Genomic DNA, 21808 nt, shown 5'->3' with positions numbered 1-21808 from the left:
GATTATTCACTTTCTTCTTCTCTAAGCACATAACACAATGCCCAGCATGTCATAGGTGAATGGCTGATTTTTCAGTTGTTGTTTTTTGACAGAGTTTTGTTCTTGTAGCCCAGGTTGGAGTGCAATGGCACAGTCTTGGCTCACTGCAACCTCCCACTCCCAGGTTCAAGTGATTCCCTTGCCTCAACCTTCCAAGTAGCTGGGATTACAGGCATGCACCGCCACAACCGGCTAATTTTTTGTATTTAGTAGAGACGGGGTTTCACCATGTTGAACAGGCTGTTCTTTAACTCCTGACCTCAGGTATTCCACCGGCCTTGGCCTCTCAAAGTGCTGGGATTACAGGCATGTGCCACTGTGGCCAGCCAATGATCAAACTTTTTACAGAAGTCTTTAAAGAATCACACCAGTGAAAACACTCATACCGCCTTACCATTCAAATTAAAATCAACTCAAAGTTATACTTTGCCCACAGAGAATTAATACAAAGAAATACCCATAAGAAAACCTGAAAAATTTTCCAACTAAGACAAAAGCCAGAGATCACAGGGTTAACATACTTTTGGAGCTAAGGCAGAAAAGTCTCTCACCTGGATCTTCTGAACCAGAGCTCTATAGCTTTCTGCACAAGATCAGTTCCCTGCTAAAAACCTGGTAATAAAAACCTCCTTTTTTGGGGAGAAATATCTGGCAAAAAAAGAGATTTCAGTCAGAAACAAGGGGAAAAATTTCTGATTCACTGAATTTGTTGTTAAGCCACTGAAGACACCTCTTTGCTTTGAAATAACTTATTTTGACTGATGCTAGAGGCGCTGGTAGAATTTCCTTTCCTTCATAAAATCACTGTAGTTGCAATAATACCTCTGAAGTTATGGGAGTAAAGATCTGCTGAAACATCATTTGGATTTAATCACAATACCAGAGGAAAAGAATAAAAGCTGTTTTTTTTTTTTTTTTTAAACAACAACAACAAACTGCTGGATATTGCCAGAAATTAATTGATCAAGACAAGCTCCTAGAAATCTTTTTTTTTCTTTTCCCAAAAAAGTACCTTTAGTGACACCTCCAAACTTGGTCTCTGAGCTTCAATGAAGCACAAATTACTGTGTGGCATTTTATCTCACAAATCAGAGAAGGTCCTAAATAGCAAGCTGTGCCTTTTTAAAAATGTTGCCCCAAATGCAGGGTTTGTTTTTTTCAGTTTCTTTGAAATTTATCATATTACATTGGGTTCCTTACCCAAGTGAAATGGCATTTTTAGTTAAAAAGTCATAAGGTATAATTAAAACATAAATAATTTAAAAAGATTTTGATTTAAGCATCAAAATTGTTGTGTGAAAATTTTGCATCCTGTCCCAGGAAGTATATTGGTAGACATATTTGGGAAGAATTAATTCCAAGTACTGCCTAGAGGGGTCCAGACATAATGGCCAGTACCCCAAGTACTCTAAATACTGCCTTGAGATTTCCAGATAAACTTTTTTAGAGAGCCTCAACCAAAAGCCTGCTGCTGTATGGCCTCATGGAGAAGAGAGAGCCCTACCACTTCTAGTCAGCTGCAGAAGCGAGGAGCAGCTCAGCTCATCAAAGCTCTCTCTTTGCCTCAGCAAACACAAATAACTGCAGTATCTAGCCAGAGAGGTCCTTCCCACAAAACAGGAGGTGAAATTAGGATAAACAGGACTTGAGAAAATAATTGATTTTACAGTGTGTGGCTGCTATAATAAAGAGCTTCCTTGGAGGACCTGATATACAGAGGGAGGCAGCAGCTAGAATTCAGAGAGCAGCAGCAGACATGAACCTGGCCTACAAACCCTCTTTCTGGTATAATTCATTCACATATCTACCTCCCCTCCCCTCCCCTCAATAGGATGCACACATTTGACAAAGGGGCTACCTGTCAAATAGCAGCAATTATGCAATGACGAAGCATCAGTGTCTGCCTTCCACATTAAAATGTGATTTAAAAATAAAATCTAACTGGAGGCCCCTTTCTTGCTCCTGAATTATGTCTAAGTCTTGCAAAGAGGTTCTCATTGTGCCATCTTTTCTTCCTTGTGACCCAGTTCTTTCATTTTTCTCTTTGTGCCTGATTTGATAAATGTATTCCCAGGAAAATATCCTAGATTTAAAAACTATTCTTTCCAGACCTGTGGCTTCTAAAGAGATAATTAGTCCACTATAATATGAAATAATGAATTTCTAATGGTGAGCTTTTTAGATTCACTGCCACTGATTGATAGGGAGAGCAGGTAGACCTACTTGCTAACCAAGCCATGAACATTAAGTATTCACCAGTTTGATTCAGTCTCTCACTCACTCATTTATTTAACAAACATATTATAACTCCAGTATGTCAATCACTGCACTCATTATTGATACAGAGATTCTTAAAAAGACACAGATCCTTAAGGATCTAGAAATATAAATACCATTTGACCCAGCAATCCCATTACTGGGTATATACCCAAAGGATTATAAATCATTCTATTACAAAGACACATGCATGCGTATGTTTATTGTGGCACTGTTCACAATAGCAAAGATGTGGAACCAACCCAAATGCCCATCAATGATAGACTGCATAAAGAAAATGTGGCACATATATACCATGGAATACTATGCAGGCATAAAAAGGGATGCATTTATATCCTTTTCAGGGACATGGATAAAACTGGATATCATCGTTCTCAGCAAACTGACACAAAACAGAAAACCAAACACTGCATGTTCGTACTCATAAATGGGTGTTGAACAATGAGAACACATGGACACAGAGAGGGGAACTTTTCTTCCACTGTTGGGAAGAACATCACACACCAGGGCCTGTTGGGGGAGATGGGGGAGCTAGGGGAGGGATAGCAGGGGGTGGGGCGATAGGGGAGGGATAGCATTAGGAGAAATACATAATGTAGATGACGGGGTGATGGATGCAGCAAACCATCATGGCACGTGCATACCTATGTAACAAACCTGCACATTCTACACATATACCCCAGAAATTAAAGTGTGATAATAAAAAGAGACATAGATCCTGATTTAAAGAACTTTAGAGTGAAAAACATGGATATCTAGACAAATATCTATAACACAAGGCAAAAACAAATAAGACATATGATAGAGGTAGCAGCAACATACTACGGAAGACAGAGTGAACAAATAATTCTGATTAGGATGATGCAGGCCTGATTAGAGCCTTGAAGCGGGAGTAGCAGCTTCATACATGGCGTAGGAGGATAGTGCAGATGCATATAACTGAGAAAGCAGCAAAGCGAGAAACAAGAGGCCTAAACATACTCTGGTCGAAAGGTCAGATCATGGGAGACACTTTGTGCTGTGCCAAGTACTTTGGGAAAGTTTATTAGTAACTGTAATAGTTTCTCATACGTGCTGTAACAAATTACTACAAACTCGTTGACTACAAGAAACAGGAATTTTTCTTCCACTGTTCGGAACACCATAATTCCAAAAGCAAGGTGTTGGTAGGGCATTATCTCTAACGGTTATAGAAAAGCATTCTTTCTTTCCTCTTTCTAGCTGTCAATTCTTGGCATTCCTTGGCTTGTAGTTGAATTGCTCAAATTCCTGCCTTCCTCTCCACATGGCTGTCTTCCTTCTGTGTCTGTCTCTGTATCTCTGTTTTCTCTTAACAGGACACCGGTCATTGGATTAGGGCTAACTTTATTTCAGTATGGATTCATCTTAACTAATTACATCTGTGAAGACCCAATTTCCAAATAAGATCATATTCTGAGTTCTGAGGTTCTAAGCGGACATAAGTTTTAGGGAGACACTAATTAACCCAGTACAGTAATCAATGTCCTTTACCATATTTGAGGCCAGTGGTGGAATAACCTAACTGTTACAACTTCAAGCAGGCAACTTTTGTGTCTAATATTTCTAAAAAAATGTCCTTAGTAAATACAAGTATACTGGCTACTTCAGAAGTAGCATAGAATGAATAATCAATAAAACATGGAAGGATGAAGCTGAAGAGGGAGGGGTCAATGATAACGAAGGTTTCAGGTGGAAGTGATAGGATGATGACGATGATGATGATGATTGAACCTAACATTTGTTGAGAGTTTCCTCCATGCTAGGCATTTTCCCAATTGCTAGAATTTTCCAATTCCAACTTTATTCATGCTCATAACAACCCCAGTAAGAAAGATTTTATCATTTTTTAGGTGGTAAAGTGTTGATCATTTTTTAAGTGATAAAACTGAGGCACAGAGAAGTTACAGAGTCTGTCCAAGTTCACATAATAATCAATGTGAGTGCTGGAAATTGAAGCCAGGTGATCTAATTCCAGATACTGTGACATTAACCATTACAGTAGAACTGCCTCTCTAAGAAACATGGTGATGTTACATTTAACTAAGATAACCCAGGAGACATCCTATTAGGGCAGAAGATTAAAAAGTGGGGAAAATACATGAGTTGGAAAAAGATTCAAAGAAATGTGCTTCCTAGCACTTACTTCAAAATCATAATTACATTTGATGCTTTAGGATAAGCATTATCTCCCTAACAAAAATGTAACTTGGGTAAAAGATCCAAACGTACAGAATGAACACTGCGCTATAGCACAGCAATGTAACGCATCAGGACATTTTAACATATTATCAAAAGCAAAATAAAATGATAGAAAACATTTTTCTGAGTTTCCCGTTGGACTTTCCTTTCAAATCTTTATCTCCACATTAGTCTATGGCATAGATTCTATGCTTTGCTCCTCCGCAACTTGCATAGGTGGCAGTGGAGACCTTGCCCACTGGGATGAAGTATTACAGTATCACCTTCCACCGAGTTTTATTTTCTTCTTAGTTAGTTGTCCTACAGAGTAACCTTGTCATCAGAAAGGGTTTTGTATGTTGCATCTCTCTTTCTTTATAAAGTCTCCTTTAAGCATAGATCACCTCTATTTGGCATACACTCTTCTTTCATCGCAACAGGACTGTTTCAAAAGTTGCCTATTCTCACTATTTTTACTCTTTAAGGTTACTCTTCTATCCACAGTAATCTGCCTTCCACTCCCTTAGTAAATGCAATTGCCCTGCCTAGATTACCAATGATACTTTCAAGGGTGGCTTCTGATATTAGTGTAGTATTTGACATTATTTCCCAAAACTTTAGTGGTTTTTGGAAGCCCCTTCTGCCTTCTCTTTTACCTCTGCAGTTTCTTATGTCCCAATTTCCATTTTGAGCTCTGATTTCTCTGCCCGTCCTTTAAATCAGTGGTTTTAGCACAGGATATTATGGTGTCCTAAGAAAGGGATGCCATGGGAATAAAGATTTTGATAGGTGACCTTAAAGATGAATCCCACTGATCTCTACTTCATAGTTTTCATGTTCTGGAGTAATTCCCCTCCTCCTGGGGAACTGGACTTACTGACTCTGATATGGTTTGGGTCTGTGTCTCCACCCAAATCTCATCTTAAATTATACTCCCATAATTCCCACATGTTGTGGGAGACATCCGGTGGGAGATAATTTGAATCATGGGGGCAGTTTTCCCTATACTGTTCTTGTGGTAGTGAACAAGTCTCATAAGATCAGATGGTTTTATCAGGGGCTTCCACTTTTGCATCTTTCGCATTTTCTCTTGCCACCACCATATAAGAAGTGCCTTTCACCTCCCGCCATGATTCTGAGGTCTCTCCAGCCATGTAGAACTGTAAATACAGTTAAATTTATTTTTTCTTCCCAGTCTCAGGTATGTTTTTTATCAGCAGTGTGAAAATGGACTAATACAGACTCCCTTCTAATGATTTGAATGCTGCAGATGTGATATGATGTCACTTCTGAGATTAGCCTATAAAAGGACTTTGGCTCTGTCTCTTGGATTGCTTACTCTGAAGAAGCCAGCTGTCATGCCGAAGGCCCATGTGACAATGGACAGAGGCCTGCCGAAATCCATGTGAGTGAGCCTGAAAGAGGGTCCTCTGGAAATAAATCCTTCAGCTGAGACCACAGTCATAGTTGACAATTGGACGGCAATCTAAAAAAAGACCTTGAGATAGAGGCTCTCAGGTAAGCCTAACCCAGATTCCTGACCTATGGAAGCTGCAAAGTAATACATATTTGTTGTTTCAAGCTGCTAAATATTGGGTTGATTTGTTATGCAGCAATAGACAATAATATAAGATCCTACATATTAGGCTTCATAATCCAGGTCATCTTTAATATCTTCCTTTCATTCCCCACTGTTCTTCCAATAGCCATTTTAAATTCCCTAAAATTCACTGTCTTAATACACCTTGGATTTATATCCTTTATTTCTACTATCACTCTGTTAGTTCAGGCCACCATGATTTCTGCCTTGATTATTTTAACACACCCGTAAATAAATCTACCCACATCTATACAACACAGAGGTGAAGAGCTAAGGTTCTCATTTCAGATTGCCAAGTTTGAATTCGACCTCTGCTACTTACTATCTAGGTAATATTAGACAAATCATTTAAACTCTCTTCTTAGTTATATCATCTATAAAACAGGAATATTAATATAATAGTACTTACCTCATGGAGTGATTCTAGCATATTAGCTTTTGCTTGCAACATGCTTAGAACATTGCCTGGTATATTGAAAGCTCTCTATAAATGCAATAGTTATTGAAAGGCAGTCTACATAGTGGTAAGAATGTGAACAGACAGACTGTTGGATTTGAGTTGTTATTCTGCCATTTGTTATCTGAGTTAACCTGGAAAAATTGCTTTACCGCTCTGTGTCTCCATTTATCTGTAATATAGACATAATAATATTACTCAAGAATAAAATTTTTGTGAGTATTACATGAGTTAGTGCCTAAAATGCAGGCTGAAAAAAAAACTGGCACCAAATATTACCAAGTGTTTTCAATTATTGCTATTATTGACCATTCTGCTGCTTTTTGATTTATTCATTACTTTGCAAAAGTGATATATCTTAACACCAGATCTGATCATGGTCTTCCCCTAAAACCTCTTTGATGGTCCACCCATTACCCCTTACTTGACCTAACAGAACCTTCGTAATCTAGCAAAGCTCTCAAACTTCATGTGTCTCCACTCTTTCCCACTAAACATTAAACTCAAATCAGACTAAGCTGCTTGATCTTCCTCAAATGAGCCATGTTCTCATCTATTTCCCTATCAGTGCAAATGCTCTTTTCTAGAATAAAAACACTTTCTACTCTACTGCTCTGGCTAACTCCCACTCATCCTTTCAAAATGCCATTAATAGTATTATATTTCACAGGAACCTTCTCTAACCATCACTGACATTCTGTGCAATACACACATACACACACACTAACACACACACAAGTAGGTGGATCTTCCCATAAGCACCTGTAATTCTCAGTGCACATCTCAATATCTAATATCTAAGAGACTGTAACTATGCACACTTCCATTTCTCTCCGCTAGACATGAATACAGAGTCCCTATCCAAGGCATTGAACAAGAACATCAGGAACACTGCAGGCAGTCAATAAATATTTAATCAACAAATAAATGAGGTCTCTAATCTACCATTTCCTTTTTTCTTTGAGAAACCATATGAACTTCTTGTATATTGTTCCTACAGTTGACTTTTGTGGCACTACTTTGATATGGGGTGGCAAAAACTAAGAGTTCTTACTAAAGATCAAATAAAAGCATGATTTCTAGACAACTAAGAACACTGAGAGACTTCAGAGACTTTGTACCCATGTGTTCAACCCAACTGAGGGAAATGAAGTCATAAGAATCTCTTTAAGCCTGTATGTTCCATAGCTTCGAGCAGGTACATACCTGGCCAGAATCTCTTATTTTGATTCCCCATTCCCACAATAGACTATAAGAATTTGTATGAAGTTGAAAGTTTTTGAGTACTTCAAATCAAATCCTCAGACCAAAAAACTCCAATATGGAAGGTTTTGTATCTCAACTTTCAACAACTCTCTAAGTAGCCAGGTGGCCTTGTATTGGTACTCTATTAGCCAGGCAGTGTACTGATTTCCAAACTGGGGGAGGGTCAAGGTCTGAATCACTTCAAAAGTACCAAGAAAAATAAGTAAAGAGACCAAAGAGTTTCTTGTCTTTTTAGATTTAATCAAGGAACTGCTAAGTCCCTGGTTCTTAAGAATTTATAACAATGAGGAAGTTATGCTTTTTTCCCTCCCGATACCACTTGCTCTTTTTATATATCCCGAAAAAGGAAGATAACTGATGAGAAATGACATGCACTGCTGATAGAAATGAGGAAAACTGTTGAGGTCTTAACAAAAAAAAAAAAATGAGCAGTGTCAGTGTTACTAATAAGATCTCCCACTGAATTCCCTCATTTCATAAAGGTTCTGTCTATGTGAGATGAGCAAAGTTTTTTTTTCAAATAGAACCTATGTTCTATAACTAGGATAGAAAAGTGAAGGGAAAACATACCTATAAAACTGACTTAAAAATAAAGAAAAAGCTCTTCCTAAATTTGTAATACAGAGAAATTGAATCTTTTTTTAGAATGTATTTTCATTACTAGAGTAAGTAGATCAGGGTAAGAGTGAAAGACTGTTTGCATTTCTTGCAGTATATACATCATGAGGTCTCTGGCATTTCCTTTGACACAAATAATTTTCCCGGAGATGTTGGCTTGAAGTTTCTATGCTACTGCAGAAATGGAAAATAGAAGTAATAAACAAGTAATTGGAATGTTTTATGTAAGAAAATACAACTCATAAAAAGTAATGGCAAATAGCAGACTAAAGTGTTGACCAGACTAAGAAATTTCAATTTAAGTTAAAAACTAAGAAATGTGTCCAATAAAGTATATACAGAGCCACACAGTGTAATTCAACTCACTCTGTACCATATAACTACTCTAGAATATAGAGGGAAAGGAGTTAATTCTTTTCAAAAAAAATGTTTTGCTGTCTTATCTTCAAATCTGTGATATTTCCTTGTTAGATAATTTCCCTGTAGAAGACACTGATTTTATTAGCTCTTAAATGATATATTAATGAAAGCCAGTCTTGCCTGAATAGGATATTCTCAAGACATTTATTCAGCAAGAGGATGATATCACAGATGATAGAAAGAACAGTAGAGGAATAGACAAGGGTAGCGAACAAAGATATGTGACAGGAAAGGATATATACATGGCCACAAGGCACATGAAGAAGCTGTTCATCAGGGAAAGGCAACTTAATAAACAGTGTCATGCCACTATTCACCAACAAGAATAGCAAAATTTTGAAGGGCTGACCATAATAAGTGTTGGTGTGAATATGGAGCAATTAGTACTCTCATATATGGTGATAAGAATATTAAATTATACATTTTGAACAAAAGTTCTGTTACTTATAATATTAAATATACATTTTATGACTCTTCACACCAAGATAATTACCCAAGATAAATAAAACATATATTCACAAGCCAGGCATGGTGGCTCATGCCTGTAATTCCAGCACTTTGGGAGGCTGATGAGGGCGAATCACCTGAGGTCAGGAGTTCAAGTCCAGCCTGACCAACATGGCGAAACCCTGTCTCTACTAAAACTACAAAAATTAGCCAGACGTGGTGGTAGGTGCCTGTAATCCCAGCTGCTGAGGAGGCTGAGGCAGGAGAATCGCTTGAACCCAGAGGTGGAGGTTGCAGTGAGCCAAAATTGCACCATTGCACTCCAGCCTGGGCGACAAGAGCGAGACTCCATCATATATATATATGTTCACAAAATGCCTTACTAAAAATTGCTTATAGCAGTTTCATTTATAATCAGCCAAACCTAGACAGAACCAGAATCAATAGGGCATTTTAGGAAATTGGCTCACATGATTGTGGGGCTGGCAAGGCCAAAATCTGTACGGCAGACCAGCAGGCTGGAAACGCAGGCAGGAGTTCATGCTGCAGTCATAATGCAAAATTTCTTCTTCAGCAAACCTCAGGTTTTACTCCTCAGGACTTCAAGTGATTGGATGAGGCCCAGTGACGTTTTTCAGAATTATATCTTTTACTTAGAGTCAGTTGATTGTAGATGATAAACACATACACAAAATACCTTTACGGCAACATCCATATTGTTGTTTGAGTAAATAACTGGGTACCATAGCCTAGCCAAGTTGACACAGACAACTAACTATATGGGGACCTTGCATAAGATACTATACTGTCTGATGTATTTAAAATTCTAGAATAAAGAAAACTAACCTAGAGAAGCATAAAATTAGAAGAAATTTTGCCTCTTCGGGTTGAGGGTGGAGTGATGGGAAAAGAACATGAGAGAACTTTCTGGGGTGATGGTAAGTTTCTATGTGTTGACAAGAGTTTCAGTTACACAGGTATGTGCATATGTTAAGTCAGTGAATATACACTTGAGATTTGTTCATTTTATGTTTGTAAATTTTATAACAAAAGAAAAAATGTATGAACAACATTCAAATCTATTTAATAATGTATGTGATGAAATATTTAGGGAAAAGAGTGCTGATATAAAATGAGATTGATTGATGTAACAATTGAAGAGATAGCTAGGTATGTAATAAAGTAAGTTTAGTAGAATGTTTATGGCAGAGTATAGATCAGGAGTACATAAAGGTTCACTTTAAAGTGCTTTTGGTTTTGCTGCCTGTCTAAAATTATCACAGCAAAATATTGGGAAAACAAACCAATCTCTCAAAATAAGTTATACATATATTTTCTTCTTCAACCGGCTGGAAAGCAGTGTTTTACAAGTGGTGAACACCATCTAATTTGAAGTTAGGAGGCCAGGTTTCAAATCCCAGCCCTGCAATTATGCTGGTTTAGACCTAGTTTAATCATTCATAAAATGTGAATAGCAAATGGGATTTGTGCATGTGGGTGCACGTGTGAGCGCAAAGTATTTAGTGTGGTATATCATAAGCGATTAATGTGTTTTGTGGCATGGTTAGCATTATATTGCCTGAAATGGCTTTTCTCCATACTCTTCCGGTGACCAAAATGGCCTACTGATCTCTTCTTCTTGACTAACCTTTAGACAGGCTCCTTCCTGAGTTTAGGTCCCTGACTTCTGTTTACTTAAAGGGTTTGCTTTAGAAAGCTTGTAACTGTAAATCTTTCCTTCGGCTTTTAGAAATGTAAATCTTCTCCCAGTCTCTTGCCAGCTTTACAACCCAGGAATGTCTTTCTTTAGAATCTGAGAGCCACATATTTGTAATGCAATCATCAAGGAAGATAGCACTCTTATCTCCCCTATCTCACAGTCTGTCTTGGGAGAGCAGGCGCCTAGCTTTGGGTGGGCAGCTTGTTCCATGCAGTGCAAGGATGTCCTGTCATACAGATATGAAAAGTTTGTATTTTCCTTTGGACAAAGGCAATTAGCAAATATAGGCTGCCTATGACTTATCTCTAATTTCCCACATTACTTTTCCACTAGCTCATCCCAGCACTTAGAACCCCTCCCTCCTCTCGTTTCAGTAGAGTTGAGGTCAGACTGAGTCCTCTCCTCTTTTGCCTGTTTAAATAGCCTGAATCAAGTCATCTGTGCCTGTTTAACTTTGTCCAATGCAAGTTTTTCTTTGACGTAGGGTAATTGTTACTTATCCTTTTGAGGGTCCGGTTATATGACCCTCAAAAGGATAAGGGAGCTTTAGCATCCTCCATTGTAAGGAAGCTTTAGCATCCTCCACGTTACCTTTCTCACAAAGATTGGATTGTCTTCTTACCTCTCACAACATGTAGTACTTGCTTCAAATAAAATACACTTGTTTTTATTTATCTGCTTCATCTCCCACACTGGGAATTCCTTGATATGCAAGTACTTCTTGCATCTCCGTATCGCAGCTTCAAGAACAACCATTATTCCATAATAAACATCAATTAATGGTGGCTGAATGAACACATAATCAAATGAACATAGACATCAGGTCCAGTTCTTGCCATCACATGACGCTGAGCAAAGGTTGACCAGCAGGCTAGCAAGTGATTACTTAATGTCTTACGGATCTGAGGCAATCACGAAGAACACATTATCTGATAAATGTAAAACACAAACAATCAGTACTGGGCAAGTGGGAAAAGAATATTCCCCTTCTCTTGGAAAGCATCTCACTGTATGCTGTCTACTTGTGTCTGGCATTTTTGGATCTCAAACATCTCCCTATCCACTAAGCTGCAATTTTAGTTTAACAAATTTATACATATATGTGTTAAACCATTTTTGTTTTCTTTTAGATAAAGGAATAACATTAATTCTTACCTCAATTGCTTAAGCTATAAGTGTGCTGAGCTGAATGTTAGAGTGTCGTGAGTTACATGTCTGCCTTGACAGTGTTTTTCTGAAAAGGAACACAATAACCTCAGTCCTCTATGCCTCAAGGCTTGTGCATATCAGGAAAAGACAGATTTAAAAGCTGGTAGAACACATGGATAGTTTCACCACATACACAACTAACACAGGCTACATTTATTGGGTGCTAGCTAGCAGGGAAGTATTTAGCTAAGCACTTTATAAGCATTATTTTATTTAAACAACAATTCTGTAATTCAAGTATTGTAATTACTTTTACTGACCAAGCTCATCTTGAAATCTTCCTTTGCTTCCTTTGTTCTGCTGACATGACCTGCTTTCTATTCTTGAATTTCCCGTCTCTGAGCTTTTGTATTAGCTCTTTCCTCTATCAGAATTGGTTTTACCTGCAAGTCTTCATTCGGCTGGGTTTCCCCTCATCCTTCATGTCTCAGCTTAAATCTCATCTTCTTAGAGAGGCTTTTCCTGACTACCCAAGCTAAAGTTGCTGCCTACCCTTTCCAAGTCAACTAATGGTCCTTTCCCTTGAATTATCTTTGTTAAATCAGTGGTTCTCAAAGTGTACTCTACAGCCATGCAGGAATTACAGGCTCTTTTAGGGCATACATGAGGACAATCATATTCTCATAATAATGCTCTCATAAAATACATAGACCTTATCTTCCTTTTTGCTGTATTTATATTTGTACTAATGGTGTAAATGCAGTAAGAAAATAATAAGACCCTTGGTGCCCTGGCATGAATCAAGGCATCGGCCCCAAGCTGTATTAGTGTCATTTATGTTTCACTGCCACGCAGTTCTAGATACAAAACAAAAATAAGAATGAAAAACAAAAAGTGTCACTTAATATCCTTGACAAAATAGTAAAATATATTACTTTTATTGAACCTCCACCCTTAAATCTTTTCAATATTCTATGTGATGAAATGGGAAGTAAACCTAAAGCACTTTTACTGTACACCAAAGACAATGATTATCTCAAAGGACAACACTCGTGTGATTGAGTTGAGAACTGATTTAATCATTTTTCATGCAGCAGCATTTTATTCAAAGAACAACTGAAAAACTTGAGTATTTGGCAGACATTTTCTAAAAAATAAACAAAGTTAGTCTGTCATTTCAAGAAAAACAACTGACAGTATTTGTTGCCAGTGATAAAATTTGAGTTTTCCAACAAAAATTAGAATTTTGGAAAATCTGTATATGCCATCATGAGCTTGAAAGCTTCCCAGTGCTTAAGACTTATTTGATGAGAACACTGCTCATATTAACAAATGCTTTCTGATATTTTAAAATGAAATATGTCAAAATTTGGAATATGTGCATAATTCAGTAAATTAATACTTTCCAAATAGCCAATACTTGATGGTACAAAATCATAAATGGATAAAAGATGCCAGGTGCGGTGATCCTGTAATCCCAGCTACTCAGGAGGCTGAGGCAGGAGAATTGCCTGAACCCAGGAGGTGGAGGTTGCGGCGAGCCGAGATCGCGCCATTGCACTCCAGCCTGGGTAACAAGAGTGTAACTCCGTCTTAAAAAAAACAAAAAAATGGATAAAATATTTATTCAGAGTGCAAGGCAGACTATTAGCTTTTAATGTAACAAAGTATGAAAATTTCATTGATATGATTTTAGATTTTACATTGTAATTAACATTAAGGAAACAACCACTTGTCATGTTTTGATGTAGTATTAAAGAACAGCCACAATTATCTAAAAATGCTGTTAAAGCAGTCTTCCCTTTTCCAACTACTTATCTGTGTAAGGCTGGCTTTTTTTTTTTTTTTTAACGTTTAGGTTTTAGACCCAGGATCTTGCTCTGTTGCCCAAGCTGGAGTGCAGTGGTGCAATTATGGCCCAGTGGAGACTCAAATTCCTGGGTTCAAGCCATTCTCCCATCTCAACCTTGCGAGTAGCTGGAACTACAGGCAGAATGCCACCATGCCTGGCTTTTTTTTTTTTTTTTTGAATTTTGTATCAACAGAGTTTCACTATGTTGATCAGGCTGATCTGGAATTCCTAGACTCAAGTGATCTTCTGGCTTTGGCCTCCCAAAGTGCTAGGATTATAGGCATGAGCCACCATGCCTGGCCTGGATATTTTTATGTTCTTCATCTACAACAATATCACAACAGATTAAATGCAGAAACAGATGTAAGAATCCAGCTGTTTTCTGTTAGGCATATATTAAAGAGATTTGCAAAAATGTGGAACAACGACACTCTTCCCACTAATTTTCTTTTAATTTGTAAACTACAGTCATTTTCAGTTAGAAATGTTTTTATCTTAATGTGTCATGGGATAATTCTTGTTATTTTTAGATAAATTAATAATTCAAAATTTTTCTCTGTTTTAGTTTTTAATATGATAAATATCAATAAAAATGCTTTATTACCAAATCATTTCAAGTGTTGCAAGGCAGCAACCAGAGCAAATGTGACTCAAATCATCGCTAAAGAATATGTTAATGGGTGTGTTCACACGAAACATAGCTGAGTAGTTGTTGAATATAACAAAAAAGGGCACTGTGCCTCCTACACTTTGCCCTAACATTGCTCAGGGCAGTACCTGTCTCATACCAATTCCAGTGCCCTGGGAAACACTGATGATCAGTGTTGGCTTTAAACACTAAGTGGCTACTTATGGTGGTAAGCTCCCCAGCTTCTAGCATATAGCAGATGATCAATAAATAATCATTGAATGACTAATTTTCCACAATGTCAGTATATTTCAACCATTCACCCTGAGTATGGCTTCTCTAATCTGGAAACAATATGTTTGTACTGAAGACCAAACAAATCCTGCTGTCTGTAGCAGAGAAGCTTAAATTCATAAATCCTGGAGGTTTATGTACTTCTGTTTGTAAAGATAATAATATTTTACCTTTAGAGAGATGTTATATCCAGATCACTGTTGTCAGATGAAAATATTGACTTAGCCTACAGCCCTACTAAAAATATAAAATGGTAACGTCTAGAGAAAACAAACACATTATCATTTGGAAGGAGGGCCATGGTTAAGAGAGCAATAAGGAAGCCAGATACTTGACCCAAATTGAGTTAATAATGAAAAATTTTAAAGTATCTTAATTGCTGCTGTCTGAATGTGTTCCCCCAAAATTAATGCATTCAAACCTGTTCACCAATGTGATAGTGTTAGGGGGTAGGACCTTGGGAAGTGATTAGGTCATGAGGAAAAAACCTTTATGATGGGATTAATGCCCTTATGAAAAAGGCCTCAGATGAGGGTTGGGGTGAAACGGTAGCATTTAGCAGATGCTAAGAGATTGCACCACTGCATTCCAGCCCGAGTGACAGAGCAAGATTCTCTCTCTCTCTCTCTCTCACACACACACACACACACACACATACAGGCAAAAGAGGCCTCCAAATGCTGTCTTGCACCTTCCACCACGTGAAGAACACAGCAAAGAGTTGCCATCTATGAGCCAGGAAAGGAGCCTTCACTAGATACAGAATCTGCTGGTGCTTTGATCCTGGACTTCCCAGACTCCAAAACTGTGAGAAATAGATATTTGTTTATAAGCTGCCCCATTTATGGTATTTTCTTATAACAGCTTGAATGGACTAAGCACAAATTATTGTATTTTCTATTTTTCCCCACCCTTGATATTACTCTTTTATTTCTGTATTTCAATCTATATATTATCCAGACATTAGACAAACTATGGGCTTAACAATTTTTGTTGAATTAACTTAATACACTGGTTCTCACGTTATGGTTTGAGTATCCCTGGAGGTAGTGATGTGCTGGGGCTGCTTCTATCATCTCTTAAGAATCCACTGTCAAATTTTATTTTTTATTTACTATTATTTTTTAATATTTTATTTTATTTTAAGTTCTGGGATATATGTGCAGGATGTGCATGTCTGTTACATAGGTAAATGTGCGCCATGGTGGTTTACTGCACCTATCAACCCATCACCTAGATATTAAGCTCAACATGCATTATTATCCTGATGCTCTCCCTCCCCCCATTCCCCTGCCAGGCACCAGTGTGTGTTGTTCCCCTCCCTGTGTCCATGTGTTCTCATTGTTCAGCTTCCATTTATGAATGACAACATACGCTGTTTGGTCTTCTGTTCCTGTGTTAGTTTGCTGAGGATAATGGCTTCCAGCTCCATTCATGTCCCTGCAAAGGACATGATCTTATTGCTCTTTATGGCTGCGTAGTATTCCATAGTATACATGCACCACATTTTCTTTATCCAGTCTATCATTGGTGGGCATTTAGGTTGATTCCATGTCTTTGCTATTGTGAATTGTGCTACAATGAACGTACATGTGCATGTATCTTTATAATAGAATAATTTATATTATAATATCCATAGTCTACAAGGAACTTAATTTACAAGAAAAAAACAAACACATCAAAAAGCGGGCAAAGGACATGAGCAGACACTTCTCAAATGAAGACATTTATATGGACAACAAACATGAAAAACTCTCAACCCCCCCTGCTTTTTTTTTTTTTTTTTTTGAGACGGAGTTTGGCTCTTGTTACCCAGGCTGAAGTGCAATGGGTAACTTGGCTCACTGCAACCTCTGCCTCCTGGGTTCAAGCAATTCTCCTGCCTCAGCCTCCTGAGTAGCTGGGACTACAGGTGCGTGCCACCATGCCTAGCTAATTGTTGTATTTTTAGTAGAGATGGTGTTTCACCATGTTGACCAGGATGGTCTCAATCTCTTGACCTCATGATCCACCTGCCTCGGCCTCCCAAAGTGCTGATATTATAGGTGTGAGCCACTGCAACCTCACTGATTATCACAGAAATGCAAATCAAAGCCACAGTGAGATACCATTTCACACCAGTCAAAATGGCAATTATTGAAAAGTCAGAAACAATAGACGCTGGCAAGGCTGTGATGAAAGAGCAATGCTTTTACACTGTTGGTGGGAATGTTTTAGTTCAACAATTGTGGAAACAGTGTGGCAATTCCTAAAGGATCTAGAACCAGAAATACCACTTCACTTAGCAATCCCATTGTCAAATTTTTAAGAATTTTGTGAGGCAGTCTTTAAACATAATCATTATAAAAGTATAAAAAGCATAATATAAAAACTTTCAATTAAACAAATTATACTAACATAAAGATCATAAATATTCACAACCCACCGTTTCCTAATCATTTGACTACATTTTACTACAATCTTGTTAAGCTCTTGAGATTATTTCTAGCTGTTGTATTTGAACGGCACAAATACTTTATAATAATGTGCTACTGCCTGTCTTTTCCCAACTTTGCATTATCAGCCATATTGGGAGTATTTACACCAGAGAAATTGGCAGTGCTACAAAGTGGGCTTTCTCTCCTTCACAGATGAACTGGTTGTTAAAACACTCTCCGTAAGTGGAGCAGCACACCACTTACTAAGAGTTCTCAAGACCCTTTCCTGTACCAGGTCCTCTCTTTTTGTTTGAGTGGCTAGATTTCTTCATGTATGTTATCAAAACAACACATTGAAACAGATTGAATGCAGAAGCAGAGATGAGACTCCAAGAATAAGTTCCACATTAATTTTCAAAAATTGGAAATTTATATATCTCTTCTCATTAATCTTCTTTTTCATAAAAATGCGTTATATGTTTTATTGCTGTTTTTAAATTAATTAATAAGTATTTTTATTCCTAGTTTTCCATTTTAGTATGATAACTATAAATACAACTCACAAAATCAAAAGCTCTTGGGGTCCTCAGTAATTGAAAGTGTGAGGAACACTGAGATCAAAAGTTTGAGAACTATTCATTTTTCAATACAGTCAATTCCATATCTCACTTTCTTGACAGTGTAGTTAAACTAGAAATGCAGGTCTGGATTCCTATGGCTTTGTGACTTTGGTAAATTAATCCTTTACCTCTTCAAATCTTTATTTCTCCATCTGCGAAAAGGCAATGTTGGAAAATATTTTGCCTCAATGAACCATTTTTTAGTTCTTAGCTTCTGTAACTGTGAGAATTATAAATGAGCTTTGGTCCTAGCTCGAGGGCGGGAAAATTATTTGTGCGTTGTCATTCTTTTCACAGATCCAAACCCCATCATCACTGTCTTTAACAATCTATTCTGCCTAAGCTCCTCCCCCCACGCAAAAGGTTTTTCACTGAATTACACCACTGTACAGTAATTACAGGAGTTACTATTTCCAGTTGTCAAAAACTCAGACCAGTTCTGCACTAAACTGTATGCCATGTAGCACATAGAAAACACAGTGCAGACCAAGAAAATGCCACAGTTTAGTGTCACCCCATCCATCAGGTGGAAAATGAAATGCCTAAAGCAGGCACTGTGACCGAATGTAATAAAGCATACTATTACTCAGGCCCTGCCTTGCGTCCCCCACTGCAGCACAGTGAAATAGACAGACATGTGCTGCCTGTGCATTTTCTCTTTTCTGTGAAAACACCACTGATTAGTATCTGCTTGGCGTCCTTAATGAATGTGTGAATATGTCTTAATTCCAGGCTAGTGCGCGTCTGCTTTCGTCCGAAATCACTGCGGCAGAATACAAATAATGTACGAAATAAAAAGCCTTTGCCAAGTGCGCCAAGACTGCAGCCTTCGCTTACGAATCACACCTGCGTCTCTTTCTCCCAACGCACCCGCGGTAGGATCACGGTGTGAGATCGCACCCCAGTCTGCCGGGAATTTAATTTCCACTTCCCCTCCCAACAAACGACCACGAACACCAACCCTTCCGGGCGCGAAGCTGCACGGAAGGTGGGGAAGGCCAAGGGACCGCGCGGCGAGCCCGCACTGTGGGGCGCGCCCGCCTCCCGCCGCAGACCCTGGATGATCTGAGTTCCACTGAGGCCTGAGCCGGGAAGAAGCCGAGCAATGAGATGCCGTAAAATGGCTGCCAGGAGGGGGTTGCTCTGTGCCAAGGACAGCATGTCCTCCCCGCGGGATCCGGTGTGCTCCCAGCCCGCCGCCAGGCAGCGGCTGAGACGCCTCAAATTTGGGGCGCATCCCAAGGCCAAGGCGAGGCGACCTCCACAGCTTCACTTAGCTCGCAGAAGGTCACCTTCGCCCCCACCCCCATGCGGCACGTGCGGCGAGGCATCGCCATGGCAACCTCCCTTTCCTCCCCTCTCTTGTTATTGAACAGCTGAGACACCCAGCGTCCCTGAACTTGTTACTGCACAAGTTAATGCGGTCCTCTGAGGGCTTGGTTTCCTAACTATTGTTCTTTGGGCAACTGACTGCTTCCTGAAACAAAAAGCAAAACCAAACCCTACGCGTGTGTCTCAGGCGTTCTCCTGGCCCTAAATTGCCTGCGAATCTGGTCATTCTCTTCCTAGCAAGCGCAACAGAATAAACTGGAAGGAAGCAAGGATTCAAGTCCAACCCTGATTTACTGACACTAACGTTGGATCCATTTTGATGTTTTAAGCCTTCAGTTTCTCTAGTTACAAACCATTAATAGTTATATGACTACTATCTCTCTCATATATGGTTGGTGAGTGAGTAAATTGGTGCAGCCTTCCTGGAGGCAACTTTTTCAAGAAACAGAGGTTTGAACAAAATATAGCTACAAAGAGTCTCATAGCAGCAAATGATTATGAGTTGTTTTTAAATCAAGCTAAATGTAAGGAAACAGTTGATTAAAGAGATCGGTACAATGAGATACTGCATATCTTTTAAAAAATGAGATGAGAGAATGCATTATTTCTTGACAGGCTTTTAAAATTATTTATGGCTAAATGAAAAAAAATACTAACTAGTGATTACTCCAATCCTATTTTTATTTTATTTGAAGGTATGCAATGACGAATGTGTTCACAGTGGTTATCTCTGGGTGCTGCAATTACAGGTGACGTTTCCCTTTTCCTTATTCTTTCTTTGACGATGATAAGAACTATTTTATGCAAGAATAAAAATACAAAAACATGTTTGTTTTGTTTTATTGTTTCAACTTGTCTGATGTGTTTTATAAACAAATAAAGGGCTTGTTACTTATAGATTATACATAAAAATGTTTTCCTCAAAGGAAAGTATGAAGATTAAAATGGAAGAGCTCTGCATCATTTGGATCATTTATTGTTGCTTTTGTTTGTTTTTTTTGTTGTTGTTGTTTTTCCACTCAGATATCTAAGTATTTGCATTTGGTTTGGGAAAAATTATTTTTAATTATTTATGTTCTACTAAAGAAAACAAAAACGATTTTCCATTGAACATATAATATTAGGAAATACTCAAAATCACCTTAGTGTCATAAACCTTCACTAAGGGTGAAGGCTTTCATTTTGTTCTTGTTCTCTGGCTATAGAATTTCAATTCAAAGAGCAGTTGTTTTTTGTTGTTTTAAAATGGAAATTCAGGAGTGCTGAGAAGCTTGGCTGCAGAGTCAGATTGTGCTCAGAGTGGAATCCTTCAAAACTGCCCTCTCTGAGGTCTCTGCACCCAGGCCCCCAGAACAGCAGGGAGTAGCTTGTCATCTCATCTACACAGAACTGTGTGATCCTTCAGGGAAACCACTCTCTTCCCGCTGTGGGTGAGAGTGAACCTAGCTGTTGTCAAGTAGCCTGTAAGAAGCCCAGCAGTATCACACTCAAGGCACCTCATCTCTGAGGAGGACTCAGGGAGAACCCAGGCCTGACCAACAGTTGCAATTAAATCAGGTCCTTTTAAAGTGTGAGAAATGCTCACTGTAAATTATTCTGAAAGAAAAAAGGATCATAGACCTGGGCAAAAGCTCAGCTACACAAATTCAGTTTTTATACTATTTTATAATAGTAAAATTTTAGAGTCCACATAAATGTCCAAGAGTTAAAAAAAATCTGTGTTATAGCTAGATAATAAAACTATATGCAGCCATTAAAATTGAACATATAGGAGAATATGCAATCATGTGGGAAAGTGCTCACAGTGCAGTGTTAAGTGAAAAGAAAGGCATGTTAAAAATAGAATGCACATCATGACCCAATTTTTATAAAATATTTTGTAATGCACACAGATTTAATATATTACATACATTACTCGAAATTTAAGGTCCAAAACTGTGGATTGCCAGTTATATTTTTTCTTTTTCTTTTGCATTCTCTAATAAGTCCATTAATAATAAGGTATGGATGGCTAAGTGATTATTAATAGGGCATTAATGAGAGAAAGTATATTTTATTAGTGCCTAGGAAATGGGACTACACACTCTGATGACTTTTCAGGAATGCATTTTGCAGACACTTCAAAACATTTCCAAAGCATACATTTTATAAGCTTAGTAATTAGAGGGTGCCACATTGCCTGAGTCTCATTACCCTCTTCACATATCCATTCATCTGGACTAAAGGGTTTGTGCCTTGTGTTTCTTTCCAACCTAAGTTTTAGAGCACATATAATGCAATTTTCCTGAGGACATCTGTTTACAACATTGAAAAGATTAAATCAAGCTAAGGGTGCCCAGGCACCTAGTAAGCGCATTCTATGTATTCTCAGAGTACACGTATGCTCTGGATTCAGATCTGATTTTCCATAAACCCCTCATTTATAATTGGAGAAGCAGTTGCCCACATGACTCTATAATGGAAAATCCACAAG

The 21808-nt window shown here is 38.2% G+C and overlaps 3 long non-coding RNA genes across 3 annotated transcripts in view; 2 read left to right on the top strand and 1 right to left on the bottom strand.

Moving 5' to 3' along the window:
* The window catches only part of LOC108302320, a 52868-nt gene extending 45355 nt beyond the window's left edge, over positions 1-7513 (top strand). The window contains exon 4 of the long non-coding RNA XR_001824293.2: positions 7413-7513. This is a non-coding gene — a long non-coding RNA (uncharacterized LOC108302320). The remainder of the gene's footprint in view (positions 1-7412) is intronic.
* LOC119470749 overlaps positions 1-19941 on the bottom strand; it is a 20579-nt gene extending 638 nt beyond the window's left edge. The window contains exons 1-2 of the long non-coding RNA XR_005199718.1: positions 19782-19941; positions 12386-12389 (exon numbers count right to left, since the gene is read on the bottom strand). This is a non-coding gene — a long non-coding RNA (uncharacterized LOC119470749). The remainder of the gene's footprint in view (positions 1-12385; positions 12390-19781) is intronic.
* On the top strand, positions 18752-20163 carry LOC119470750. Its single transcript, XR_005199719.1, has 2 exons — positions 18752-19734; positions 20031-20163. It is a non-coding gene; the product is annotated as an uncharacterized LOC119470750 (long non-coding RNA).
* Positions 20164-21808: the final 1645 nt, after the last annotated feature.

The sequence above is a fragment of the Cebus imitator genome, unplaced genomic scaffold (assembly GCF_001604975.1).
Source record: "Cebus imitator isolate Cc_AM_T3 unplaced genomic scaffold, Cebus_imitator-1.0 Scaffold39, whole genome shotgun sequence".
Classification (NCBI taxonomy): domain Eukaryota; kingdom Metazoa; phylum Chordata; class Mammalia; order Primates; family Cebidae; genus Cebus; species Cebus imitator.
This window is presented reverse-complemented; position numbering and strand designations above follow the sequence as displayed.